The sequence below is a fragment of the Dasypus novemcinctus genome, chromosome 2 (genome assembly GCF_030445035.2).
Source record: "Dasypus novemcinctus isolate mDasNov1 chromosome 2, mDasNov1.1.hap2, whole genome shotgun sequence".
NCBI lineage: Eukaryota > Metazoa > Chordata > Mammalia > Cingulata > Dasypodidae > Dasypus > Dasypus novemcinctus.
Window position 1 is genome coordinate 145,706,807 of NC_080674.1, and position 14,526 is coordinate 145,721,332.

Below are 14,526 nucleotides of genomic sequence, written 5' to 3' on the forward strand. Positions count from 1 at the left end.
TGAGAGCAAGAACACTTTGAATTTTTTAGGCATCTAGCATAGTTCTTTGTACATAGCAGGCATTTGATAAGTGTTTGGTGAATTTATTGCCTAAACTGGGCAAAATAAGAAATATTATCATACGACCCAATTTAAATTATAAAACAAGTGAGCCATAAAACGTGCTTATCCATAAAGTTCTTCTTTCTAAAAATGTTAATATATTGTTTTGGAAGTTTAGCTACCCTATTATTATCTGATTTATTAAGAAATATCCACTACTGCTGGAAACCTAAGGGAAAACTGTCATGAGATAATTCTTTTTAATCAAGTGAATTTAAATGAAAAATTCATGACATTTAAAAATAATAATAATTTTACAACATCTTCAAATTGTGAGAGAAGACAGACTGGGGCCTCAAAAGAACAAGATGGGGAATCAATGGATTATGTGACCATGGCCAAGCTCTTAATTATCCCAATTATTTTGTCCAAACTGCTTCTCAGTATAGTTCTAAGGCACAAATAAGAAAAAACCTTTGAAAAACTATAAAATACTATGTAACTTTAAGTTATTGTTGTTGATATTATTATACTTCTCAAAGGAAAGAACCAGGACAGAAGTAAATCTCATTTCTTGTAATTAGGGATGAACTGAGATTTCTTTGTTACTTTGATTAATGCTTTATTTCCTTATCTAGATGATACACTCAACCACTGCCATCATATACTTATCACTTTGTTGCCCTTCTTTCCTCTTTTTCATTCCCTCTAGATTAAAGGTTAAGATACATAAACCAGTGACATCTCCCATAGCTCCCAATCCCCAGGAGGTAAATTCATTTGTGGCCTTTTAAGTGCCATTTCTTAAGATCATCATATTTTATTGCTGGAACAGACTTAGATCAGCTAGTCCAACTTTTCCATTTTACACATGAAGAGTTCAAAGTCTAGAGAGAGTATATTATTTGTTCAAGGTCACTCAGCTACTTTAAGATCCCGTAATAGAATCTTGTTTTTCTACTCCCAGTTCTCAATATTATATCTAACAAGTGTTGAACTGAAATGAATTTAATTATTTCTGTTTTACAAAAATAGCTGGATACCCTGTAGGATATGGAAGAGGTGAAAAGTGCTGTTTTGAATGATACTATGGTTTAAAAGGCAATATGGTATAGATTCTGGAGCCATGCTGCCTGAGTTCTGATCTGGGCTCCACCCCTTCCTATCTATATGAACTTGGAGAAGTTGCTTTACATTTCTTAGCCTCAGTTTCTTCATTTGTAAAATGAAATTATCACAGTAACTTCCTTAAAGTGCTGATTATTCATTCAGTAAACATTTATGGAACACTTGATCTGTGATGTATTGTGTTAGATGGTAGGGATACAACAATGAACAAGAAAAACAAGATTTCTACCCTTAGGAGCTGATACTGTACTAGGATTAAAGGAGATAATCTATGGAAAATTCCTAGTATAGTGGCTAGCACATAATAAATGTTCAATAAATATTAATTGTTGTTGTTATTATTAAGAATGTTCTATATATCCACATTAACAAAGCAAATTAGGCTTTTCAGTTCTCCTACCTTTCCATGCTTCTATTCCAGCTCTGTACCTGCTCTGCTGCTCACTCTGCCACCATGATGGAACAGACCATCTCCTTCGCCAACTACTTTCTGGTCACCATCTCCAAGATGACATGGCCCCCATCAAATGAGGCAAGCTACTGTTGCTGCAGGTGTAACATGCCAGTAAACAGATCGCCACGGACAATCAGTGCAAAGACGTCATGGACTGTACAGCCTGCATTCACAAGGAGCAGGGCACCTTCTCCTTCTGGAGGATAACTTGGCCAGTGTCATCCACTACTTCCCCACTCAAGTCTTCAACTTTGTCTTTAAAGATAAGTATAAGCAGTTGTTCCTGGGCAGAGTAGGCAAGCACACCAGTTCTGGAGGTATTTTGCGATCAATCTGGCCTCCAGTGGGTCACTGGAGTCACCTCTCTCTGCTTTATCTACCTGCAGAATTTTGCCAGAACTTGCTGGATTTTGCTAATATTGGGAAATGTAGCACAGAAGGAGTTCAAAGGCCTGGGAAATCATCTGATGAAGGCCACCAAGGCTGACAGCACCCAAGGCCTGTACCAGGGCTCAATGTCGCTATGCAGGGTGTCATCATCTACAGGGCAGTCTACTTTGGCATGTATGATAAGGCCAAACGTATGCTCCCAGACCCCAAGAACACACACTCTGGGGGGAGCTGAATAATCACCCAGACTGTGACATTAATGACAGCCACAGCTAGTGTGGTCTCCTACTCCTTCCACAACATGAGGTGGCAATGGTGCAATCTGGGTGCAAAGAAACAGACATCATGTGTCCTGGGACCATTGACTGCTGGAGGAAAATTTTCAAAGATGGAGGTGGCAAAGTCTTGTTCAAGGGTGCATTGTCTGATATTCTCAGAGGCAGGGTTGGAGCCTTCATAGTGGTGCTGTACAGTGAACTGAAGAAAGTCCTCTATGTGTGTCTATCTCACTAGAAATGGGAACCAAAAGGACTATGTAGAATCCTCACTTAACTGTTACAAAAATTCCTGTTGTCTTTATTAAGGCCATGTCAATTCTGTAGAGACTAGAGAAAGTTCTAGAAGAGGGGTTCATTGGCTCACGTTCTATTGTTGGCACCACTGATTCCATGTATTTATAATTGGGGGAGTGGGAATCATTACCAACATTGTGGGTCCATGGGTGAGGCAGTTCAGCTCCATAACCTAGAAACCCTCGAGTTCAAATGCTTGTAGGCTCCGAGTTCTGTTTAAAGTTTTTGGTTTTTTTTTTTTTAAGTCATGTCTCTATTTGTACTTAAGCACTAACTTCTTTCACGCAGCTGGATATTTGCAATTATGTTCTTTGTGGGGCTTTCTGCTGCAAAACAATAAATACACAGGACACTCAAAAAAAATCAGCAAATAAATCTTACAAAGCAACAGCTCTGAGCAAGATTTTAGGGCACCAAACAGCTCACACAGCAGTGTTCACAATGACGGATATTATCACCATGGCAACATTTTTCTGTGCTCCTTAAGGGCACTTGCTTGACCCTATAAAAGGTTCAAGCATGGTCTATGAAAAAAAACATGAAGGGACAAAATCCTTTCTACTCTATTTCTAATAAAGATAACTTTTCTATAGAAATCAATTTAATAAAACCTAATATATAAATCTTAAATTAAGAAACCTAAATTAGGGGATAATTATTTATGTTACAGTGAGAATCATCAAAGATTTCTTTTCAATAACTAGTTTCTCCAGCATACTCAAAATATAATGCATTGTTCAAAATTCTAAGTGATTACCCAGCCATTTCAGAAACACAGGTAAACTGGATCTATGCCTCTTCAAAATGAAGGAATGATAGGAAGGCTCTTAGTAAAATCTTGATTTCCTCCTTTTAAAGGATAATTTTTTAAGGTAAAATAATTACTCCCATACTAATTTAAAATGAGCATGTGTTGAAGATTTTATTTACTTCATTAATTAAAGAAGGAACCAGTAAGAGAGCAAAAACTGGTTTAAGAAGCAATCAGAAATGCTGAAATGAATTTGTTAATAGATACAAAACTAACTTCTGGTGCTGCAGGGCAGGTATGGAGGAGTGATCAATTGCACCTCCCCTGGACAAAATTCATCTGCACTTCTACAGAACGAACATTTGCATTACTACATTACTATCAGTCTTCTGCAACTTTACAGGGTTTAAAATAGCTCAAAGACAATGAAAGTTACTGGATCACTACAGAATCAGATAACCTGAAAGCGCTGCACTAGTCAATGCCTAGCAACTCAAAGTCTTTCACAATTTTTCCTGACATTCCTCTGGCAGCAACTCACGGCCTCAGCAAATGGCTTCTCCTCTCTGAACATCAGGTCCTCATCTGCTTAAAAAATTTGACTTTGACAGCCTGCTAAGAACCAGTGTCCAGGGGGCTGGATACTGAGTCACAGATTCCTACAGGTAACAAAGGCCTTTAAGTCATCAGCACTCATGATCATAATCCATGAATTACTTCTTTTCTGATATGACATGCTATCCTTTGATGATAAAGATCATGCTCCTAATGCATCATTCCAGGACCATTTGCATTTTACACTACTACTGGAATTGGAATTATATTGAATTCCCCCAGTTTCTGTCATGACTAACAAACATCATTTAATTTTTAAACAATTGGCTGAAACTAGACAGAGAAGTAGTCTGGAGCCAGGAAATAAAACAAAATAAAGTAGGTGATCTACAGGAAAAGCTAAAAAAATATACTAATTGAGCTGAATGGTTTTTACATTTTTTATAACACATTCTGTACACTTAGTTGACTGTAAATATATGACATTTATTTCTTCATTTGCTCTTACATAGCACTCTCCAGCTGTTCAGTACTAAGCACACAGTAGGTCCCCAGTGAAAGCTTGCTGTTTAATAATATAATTTATTACAGAGAGTTGAAGTCTATACTTGTCACAGAAATTTTCGGGTGGGTCTTGTTCATTATAACAGGACATATCTTTTTATATTGGACCTAAATTCTGTTTATTGCATTTTAAGTGCATTTATAAATTCAGCACAATCAAAAGCACATCCTTTCTCTTACCACACCAACATTTGGGTATAAAACAAACATTTTAAGCTTCCAAGGAAAAATGTACTCTTTCACAATTTAAAATACATCTATAAAAAGCTGTAGCTTTCTATAAATCCTCCATCAAAGCCAATGCTAAGATTAATATTATATTTCTGAAATCAACAAAATTAGTAATCCTGACCCAAACAACTGTGAGCTATCTTCTCTTGTGGATTGAGAAGAGAGTAGCTTATATTTCCTATACATGCCAAGATAAAAATTCTTTGCATTCCAGCTAAAAGTGCTTTGGTCATCATTGAGCCCTTGGCTTCTACCATGCCTTTTAATTCCTCATTCCCAGTAGATTTGATGTATAATTATTAGTAGTTAACTCAGGGTCACATAGTTTCTGTCCCTCTGTTGGGAGGACTGGCACTCACCAACTGTGGAAAATTGAGGGCTGGGTCTGCAGACCCTTCCCCATTCCTTCCAATTAATACCTCAACCTCCTTGCACACAGCTGTCATTCCAGCTTCTGCCCCTCCTTGCCTGAGGGCAGAGAGCTACCTCAAACAAATCCAGCCTCGAAGGGCTCTTTCTGTGGGACTGCAGGAGCGGAAAAACCAAGCTGAAGACGTCGAGGCTGTGAGTACCTTTGAAATCAAGGTTGCTGATTGAGTTTACTCATGTCATATTGACCCTACAGATGTAGAAAATCAAATATTCCTAATTCTTTAGGAGCAGGACAGAGAATACAATCACTAATGCTTTTAAATTATAGTATATTAATAGAGTGGTTTCCCTCCTCTGCTCTCAGGGCCAAATACATTCACTCGCTCACTCAATCACTCACATACTCACCAATAACCACATATTCAAGGCCTTTTTTTTTTTAAGCTCTAAGCAAAATGCAAGAGGGGATTCAGAGATCTACTGGAATTCAGTAATTCCCAGATCCAATTATTTGGGTCTGCTAAAGTTCCTGCACTCCCCAGCACTCTCTCTTTGGCCAGATGTACTTTTTTAAAAACATGTTTTGAGGTATCAGGGCCCAGGGATTGAACCCCAGACCTCGTATGTGGGAAGCCAGCTCTAAACCACTGAACCACTTCAGCTTCCTGAGCTGGCATTTTGTTTTGCTTGTTGTTTGTTTTTGTTTTTTCAGGAGGCACCAGGGAATTGAACCCTGGACCTCCCATGTGGGAAGCAGGTGCTCAATCACTTGAGCCACATCCGCTGCCCGACATGTACCTTCTGAGAAGCCAAGACCAAGCCGGGTGAGGGGAAGACTAGAGAAAGGAGTAGTTTCCAAATTCCATATGTGTCATCTCACTCTCTTCAGTGTTATCTGGGCCCTTGACTCTGCCCTAGGAAGGCCAGAATTTGAAGAAAGCCCTGCAAAAGTGCTGCTGGTGACTTTAATACTGAAAATAACAAATAGCAGGGAAAGATGAAGAGGAATTGTACTGATATATCCAGAGGAAAGGACAAGGATTGTGTGAAAGGAAGAAACAGAAGATCTCTCCGAGGGACAGCAGTGGGATTTTGACTTACCTTTTAAAACTTGGCTCTGAAGGCTAGAACCGATGAACCTATGAAGGCTCCCTAGAGGAGGAGGCTGGATGAAAACGATCTGTTCTACGCATTACACTAAATGCGGGGATAAGGTAGAGACAGTATCATTACTTGATCTTTCTTTCCATCCCATAGATTTTGTCAAAAGACTAAGAGCAAAGAAGAAACCAAAGGCATGTGTATTCTGTACTGGGTCTGTGGTTGATTTTCTTTTCTTCTCTTCCATATTTTCAAAGTATTCTATAACATAGATAAGTTTTTTTATAGAAACATTTAAATAAGTTATTTTATAAAAATATAACAAACTTCCAGACTTAGAGAGCCCTGGGACACACTGGATATTCCTAAATTGTAAGTTGACCAGGAAATCCCTGTGCACTCAGGATTCTTAGCACCAATCACTGCCAAGGATTGGATCTGTTGGCTTTTCTCAGTCTAGCAGTTAACAAAGGAATAACATCTACCTTACTTATAGACTTGTTGTGAAAGTCACAAGATAAATGTGTGAAAGTATTTTATGAGAACCAAGCATTTGATAGTAGTAATATTACTAAATATTACTTTACAGTTAAACCCAACTTTCTATAAAACTAAAAAAAAGGGTAGGGACAGACATAAAAAGTTAGGAATTTGAATGAATTTCCCTTCATTTTAGTTCAGATAAGATCCACAAATTTCTTCTGTCTGGCAAAGTCTCTCTGCTCAGGACATCTGAAGCAATAATAAAAACAGAAAATCATCACTAAGAATCCTTACTCCATGGCAGGTAACATCTTGGATGATTGTGAAATACTCAGGTCCTAGAATGGAGGTCTTAAGAGGTCTTCCCACAGTTCCAACTCTGGTGGAATCTGACCCCTGAGGGAAATAACTGAAAACAATGGACATGGAAGACATCAAACAAAGATATATTTAAAACTAGAAAAGAGCAAGTGATTTCCCCTGAGATTGGCCCTGAGTTTGGCTTTGAGTTCTCGACTTGGTCTCCTTAGCTATCTCATAGAGGTCTAATTACCTGAGCAGGGTCTAATTAACTGAGCCTAGCAAGAAGCAAAATAGGTATCTGGTATCAAAGGCTAAGGACTTTTACTGACACTAATCCATGGCCAAATATGTTTCTCATTCTGGATCCTATTTGAACAGTACACTAGGGAAATAGATGATGTCAACACCAACCAAGAAGACAAGTTATCTCAATACTCAACTCCTGGCAGGAGAATTTGTGCCCTGATTTATTTTTAGTGCATTTCTACCCTAGTAATCCAGTCAGCCAAAGAAAGGCCAGCAATCTAACTGTTCTCTGAGCTCACCACCCGTATTTAGCCTTTAGCAATTAGCCAGACATTTATGTAGTCACCTGAGGGAGAATCTGCAAGGAGATTGGGGTGCCTTCATTTGCAAACCTTTCAGAGGCCACACAGGATTTTATCACAGCCCAAGTGGAAGTGTGGGTACCACTATTTCATTGTTAGCAATTCTTTACTCAAGGGAGAAAGGCAAAGAAAGAAAGATTGCTAACAAAAAACAGGTATGTATAACCTATCATTTTATCAGTAGGGTGGAGTAAGGGCTGAAAAACAAAAATTTGGTTTACTTTTTAAACAGTATGAAATATTACACCTGAGGTTAGCTTACACATTCTGCTTTTATTAAAGCTTCAAACTGTACTATTTCTAGGAGTTCACAATAAATAATGCCTATTGACCAAGATACAGAAAGTGAAAAGTCAAGAGCTTAATCAGTCATTTACACATCTTTCCATTTGGATTTAACCCCAAATATTTAATTTTATTTCAATCTCATACAGCTTGTGAGGACAGATTTATCCAACACCAGCTGTCTTCATATTTAAAAGCTGCACCACAAGATAAAATTAGAATCAAGTGAGGATCATATTCTTCAGCAAGAATTCGGCTCTAGGTCCCACTGATGCCCTGAGCCACAACTGAGGAAGAAAATACCATTATTATTGTTGTTTTTCTTTGACACTCCTAAGTAGTCACAGTAAATAGAAACTGTATAGATCACACACACACACACACACAAAACGACATTTAAGTCCTAAACGCAGACTTCTACCCATAGGTACAAATTTATTTCTAAGGTTATTTCTCATTAAAGTAGGAAAGTATGTACTGTTTGGACAGAGTAGAAAGTGAGTGGATTCAACTATTACAGATCTTTGTTTGTTTGTTTGTTTGTTTGTTTGTTTGTTCTGGCACTTTCCATTTCAGGAATTTCCCAAATTTGCATGAGGCTCAAATTACACTAAAGTCTGGGTAAGGTACAACTGTTCATTAAGTCAAACAGGAAAGACCAAACATCGTCACCTCAGTATTAGATATTTGGTTTTGTATAAGAAAATAAAGAATAATCTTGAGATTCTAAAATATAATTTGTTAGATATTCACCTTGAATGGGGTCTAATTGTAAAAATGTAGCTGAAAAGTACATTGTTAAAATTCTCCGTTCAGTTTGGAGGATCACATTCCTAAACAGGCATTTTACAAGAGGGGAAAGCAAAGATTACCAATAAATATATGAAAAGATACCTTACCTATTTATAATTTTGAAAATGGAAGTCTAGAAACCAGTGAGATACCATTGAACTACATCAGGGCTGGCAAGATCATGAAGAAAGGAAATAGGACTTTAAATATACACAACTGTTGAGAATGTACTATTTTAGAGAGCAATACTATTAAAATTTTAAATGCGTAAGCTTTTTCCCCCATACTTAAAAAAATATGCAGAGATGTATTTACAAACATGTCCACTTAAGTATTGTTTATAATAATCTACATATTCAAAAAGCGACTGGTTAAATAGACTATGATACACCATATTAAAAATGCTATGTGCAAATTTAAAAGAGTAAAAGTAGATTTTTATGTGTTGTTACCAAATGAGAATCCAGATATATGTGTACATATATATATATATTTTATGGAAAGAGAGAGAGAGAAAGGTCTAGAATAGTATGTATAGTATGATTCCATTTATGAAAAAATAAAACTACATATATTGCTCCATGTGTCTTTTTTTTATATAACTGTGTGTGAAGATAAATTTTCTGGAAGAATACACAAAAAACTGTTAGTAGAACAGTGAAATTGAGGATTGGAAAGGGTCGACTTTTATTTTTCACTTTATACCTTCTGTGTTCCTTGAATTTTTAGAATGTTTGCCCTAAGCATCTACTTTTTTTATTTTTAAAAATCTTTTGGCATACATAGATTTATTTCAATTTTCTGAAAAATTCACTTGTATGGCACACCCCTCAAGTTCTTAAAACTACCTTATGAATAAATAGAATTAGATTATATTCATAATAGGTTTAATGTTGATTACATTTTACAGTATTCCAATTCTCTTAAAATTAGGAATTCCTGCATATTATGTAGAATCAACCAGAACGCCATTCACTTACTAGGAAAAATAATAAAAAGAGAACTCTTTTCATATATCTCTTTCATTTTGAAAGTGAATTTGACCTTTCAGGATATGTTTCCTCGTTCCTTAGAGTCATTTCAATGATTAGAAAAAGTTATACATAAGATTTAATGTCAGAAGAATATTAAGTACAACAATACCTTGAATTCCTCCAAGACATTAATGAAAGGTTCCTCTGACCTCAGGTTCGAGAATTTAAAGAAATAACACTAAGTAAACAACAGGCAAGAATGTTCTGATCACTTCTGTGAAAACACTCTGTAAATTAATAAGTGGAACAGAAATGTAGGTAGTATACATTTACTATCTTATTATATATTATTTTGTATTATATATTATATATATATTAGTATATTTTGTTGGGGCTACCATTCAGCGCTCATTTCTTTTTGTTGTTGCTCTGGGGCTACCTGACCTCATCAAGCCTCAGGATAGGGCAACTACTTAACGTATCTGCATTTTGACATTATATTGTGCAAAAAAAAGCCCTCTACAGGTAAGGTTGAGGTAGTGACCTTAATTTCTTTCTCTTACTCTTGGCAGACCCTGCAGATAGGGTGGATTATTCAATGAAGCCACATGTGTCTGTGCATGCAGTGTTTTTTTTAAAATATATGTATAATGAACCTCAGGTGCCTAACACATATAAGAATTCATCCTATGAATTTGTAGTTCTCTTTAAACAAAAAGTGAGGGGTTTGATTTACTTGATGGGCTCCAAGTTTATTTGGGGCTCTTAATAGTCAATGATTCTATGATTCTAGGGGACATCACTTCTGCACAGCCCTGGAGGTGATGTAGGTGCCAGCCACAGACCTAAGATTAAGTGTGATACAGCAAAGTCTGACTTCTTTTAGTTCTCTCTAACCCCCAGGTTCTCTATTAACCTCCCAACCCCGCCAAACGCTCCTGCTCTATGCATGTGTCTACCATCATGATCCCACCCCATTTCCTGGCACTTAAAATTGTTCTTCACCTCCATAAGCTTGTCACTGCCACATTTCTCTCTCCTACTCTATAGCTCAGCTTCTCAGTCTCACACAGATTAACATTGCCAAAGTGACAATGAGCTAAAGAAACTGTGCTAATGGAAGAAAGTTAGGGAAGAAAGATGTTCTGCTAATCTATCCTAATCACCCTCTTCCCTTCCCCATATATAATTTTTTAGTGACTTTTTTGGGAGAATCGAAGTGGAGTGTCATTATGTCATTTTCTAGAATGAGAGGGCTGGACGTAGTGAGAATTTGCCCTTTGAACCTCCTAAATACCTTTATTAATAAAACACATTTTCAGTCCAAGCTCTGCTAAGGGCTCTGACTGGGGTCTCTGAGTCTTTAACCAAAAGCTATTTCACATCCAAAAAATGGAATTGGTACAGTTGCCACACCTCTTCTACATTTTGCAGGCAGCTTTTGCATACTGTCCAGTTCAATTCATCTCAACACCACACAAATTTTCTCATATACTTAAGCAATAAACAAAGATCACTGTCAAGAGTTAATTTCTGAAAGTGTCCTATAAATGAGAAGGTTATTAGGGGACATCTCTGTTCATACCCATATAAGGTCCCTTCTAAGCCCAAAGGCTGGTTATTAAGTAGAAATTCAAGCTTTTTTATTAGAACCTGCTTTTCAAGAAGAGCACATAGTAAGATTTACTGCTACAGATAAGGAAATACTTTTAGTTGAGGTTAAGAGCTCTCTGCTCTGAAGGTGGATAGTGTAGGTTTTATTCCTGGCTCCACCATTTGAAGCTGTGTGACTGGGCAATGTTCGTAACCTCTCTAAGCTTATGTTTCCTTATTTATAAAGTGAGAATAATAATATTCCTACATCTTGAGGATTTTGTGAAAAGCGAATGACATAATGTACATTAAGTGGTTAGTTCACTGCCTAGCGATTAACCACATTTCATAGTTGAGACAAATCAAGCATCAAGCTCCACCTTTCTTTTTTTTTCTTCTATTCTCTTTTTTAATTTCCTAAGCCTGTTTAATGCTACAGATTCTCCTCTCTAGGACTCTGCTAGTTGCACAGAGCCCTAGCACATGCCGCTGTCCATGTGGTGAGTAACCCGACTCCTAGCTAACGACAGTATGTGGTCTCAGCTGTCCTCGCACACACAGTATTCCTCTTGGCAATATCTCCATGTGAGTGTAGGGGAAAAAGAAAAGGAACAGCCCCTGTTAAAAAATCTGACATAATCTTAAAGCATAAAAAGCTATGTACTAAAGCCAGCAGTATCAAAACGAACAAACATCCTCCTCCTATTTTAGGTTAAATATCAAAGGAAATAAAACTTTTGGGTTAAATATCAAAGCATCTTTTACATTTGTTAAAGACATTAAAAGGAATCTAATCTCCGCCACACCCAAAACAACCTGCCAACTGCTTTGTCTACTTCAGAATGCCACTATTGGAGAAGGTTTCATTTGGGCTAAAGCAATGGCTTTCCTGTTTAACGGCAAATGGAGGGGTGAAATGCATTCGTGAAGAAATTTTATCTTTTTCTGAACCAATCTATCAGGAGGCTGGCATAAAACAAGTCAGTTTTGATGCAGATTTGGAGAGCTAAGTCCGAAGGAAGAAAACATGATAGTATGTTTGTGGGAGAAGTTTCTAGGGAAAGCAGAGACAAAAGAGGTGGAAAGCACATACAAAATACAACCCAAAAAATCCAAAAGGTGGATTGAAAATTGTTTATTGTTTCCAAGAGAGTAAGGCTATCGACTATAGGCAAGTTTTCTCCTGACGTCTCCCATCAGCATAGTCACTGCAAGTGTTGGAGAATGAGACCAGGAAGTAATACAGATTACTCTCCGGGAGTCTGAGCCTCTGCCATCACCGCTTTTACTCTGGCACTAGTTCAATTTCAATATTTCACTCTAAATAAGGGCGGGGGGGTGGAAATCCCAAGTCCAATCTTTAGCAAAGTTCAAAACTTTCCTAACAAAACAAAAGTAATTTGTCACATAATTCAACCCAAACATCTGTTTACCTTAGTGTCCGAGCCAAAAGGCCTATTTTTCTTTTATGCAGAAGAACTCTACAAATCGAATCTTTTAAAATTAGTTCCTGTATTTCCATAACTTAGGGTCCAAGAGATGACAACAATAACTTTGGAAATTTCTCTTTAAAAGAGCAATAGAAGGCTCTTGGAAAACTTGCTCTTGGAGCCATACCTCCAAGTGAGAAATCCAACTACCCTGAGGTCACCATGTTCTTAGAAGCCCAAGAGATACATAGAGGCCCTGGAGGATGAAACACCATATGGAAAGAGAGAAAGACCAAGTAACACCAGGAGGCCCAACACATGAGTAAAGAAGCCATCTTGGAAGTGCTTTCTCCAGCCCCCAGCTGCCCCAACTGACATCACATGGATAGAAGATGAACTGCTCAGTCAGTCCTTCTGGAATTCCTGACCTAAAATCCCAGGCAACAGAAGACCATATCACAGAAGCATGTCTCAGTGAGCAAGAGCTTAAAGATTTGTCTCAGTTATTTCCAAGCCCGTTAGGTGGGCAGCCTCAGGGAAGAAAGTAATATCATTCATGGCTCATTACCAGGCATCTTATCATTTGATGGAAAAGCAGTCTGAGAAAAGTAAAAAACAATGTGCGTTTTGTGTGATCTATATGTATATTTTTTAAAAAGATAATTAAAAATAAAAAATAAAAACAAACAATGTGGACCTTGAAAACAGGAGAACAAGTACAGTAAGGGTTGAATCACAGACATCCAAATAGGAATTTGTATGCTAGGTAGAGTGCAGTAGTTACCTTTTTTTTTTTGTTTTACTCACTGTCTGCCTGGGATTTTTTGCTTGTTGTCTGCTCGTTGTTTTTTTGTTTTCTCTTTGGGTTTTTTTGCTTGATGTCTGCTCATTGCCTATTTGTTGTTTTTTTTTGTCTTCTTTAGGTGGCACAGGGAAAACCGAACCCAGGACCTCCCATGCAAGAGGCAGGCGCCCAACTGCCTGAGCCACATCCATTCCCAAGTTATCTTTTAAAATAGCTTCAAATAGTAAGTGATTTTATTTGAAACACCAGGACAGTGAATATTTTACTCTAACATAGATGAATGGATGATAGTGCCAGGACAGATCTCCTCCTTGGCACTGGGTAAAATTAAGAACTGTGACAAAACACTGGGGAAGACGCAAAATTCTAAGTGAGACCAAGTAAATTTCTGGTCATCTAGAAAACAATAGCTCATCCCTGGCATTACCTCAATGTGTTGAAAAGCAAAAGAGAGAACAAAAGAACAAAAACAGAGTGGCAGAGACAAGCCTGAAGGTGTGTGGTAAAGAATCAAAAGACGCAGAAAAATTAAAATTCTCTGTTATAGAAAATGTCCTATATGAAGTGGGGAAGAAATGATGAGGTGCATCTTTAGAATTTCCCAAGTACCAAAACTTCCTTAAGAACTTTTCAAAACCATCATCAAAATACTCAGTTGATATCAAATGTCAACTCTTTTCTTCCAGACACCAGAGTATGTTCACAAGTCAGATTCATTCATTTTTGCAAGGACTGCTACCAGTGGGCACAGAGAGAAGCTCACAGATATGTTCTGTACTTGCTCAAAAGAAATGGAAACCATCACACAAACACACTACTCACAATTTCTTTTCTGATTTACTTCATGTATCTCCTTCCTCAGAGATTTTTCTCCCTGCTCTTACTCTGATAGGTATAATAAATTAAAAAATAAAAATAAAAAAGATAACTTCTGAAGTACCTGAGGCTTTTTGGACACTTAAAATTATCTTTATATGAATAAAGATTACTTAGCATAATCACTGTTACCAAATAGGAGATAAATGAATATTTAAAATAAACATTAAATCATAAAATTGGCAAACAAAAGAAAACAATCTGGAACAGCCAATAA

General features: G+C 37.2%; 1 protein-coding gene and 1 pseudogene across 1 annotated transcript in view; both read left to right on the top strand.

Annotated features, from left to right (window-relative positions):
• Positions 1-1,683: 1,683 nt before the first annotated feature.
• LOC101414004 (ADP/ATP translocase 3-like) lies at positions 1,684-2,557 on the top strand (annotated as a pseudogene).
• Positions 2,558-7,579: 5,022 nt separating this feature from the next.
• The window catches only part of MYOT (myotilin), a 45,412-nt gene continuing 38,465 nt past the window's right edge, over positions 7,580-14,526 (top strand). The window contains exons 1-2 of the mRNA XM_058279169.1: positions 7,580-7,709; positions 13,552-13,656. The gene's annotated coding sequence lies outside the window, so the exon portion shown is untranslated. The remainder of the gene's footprint in view (positions 7,710-13,551; positions 13,657-14,526) is intronic.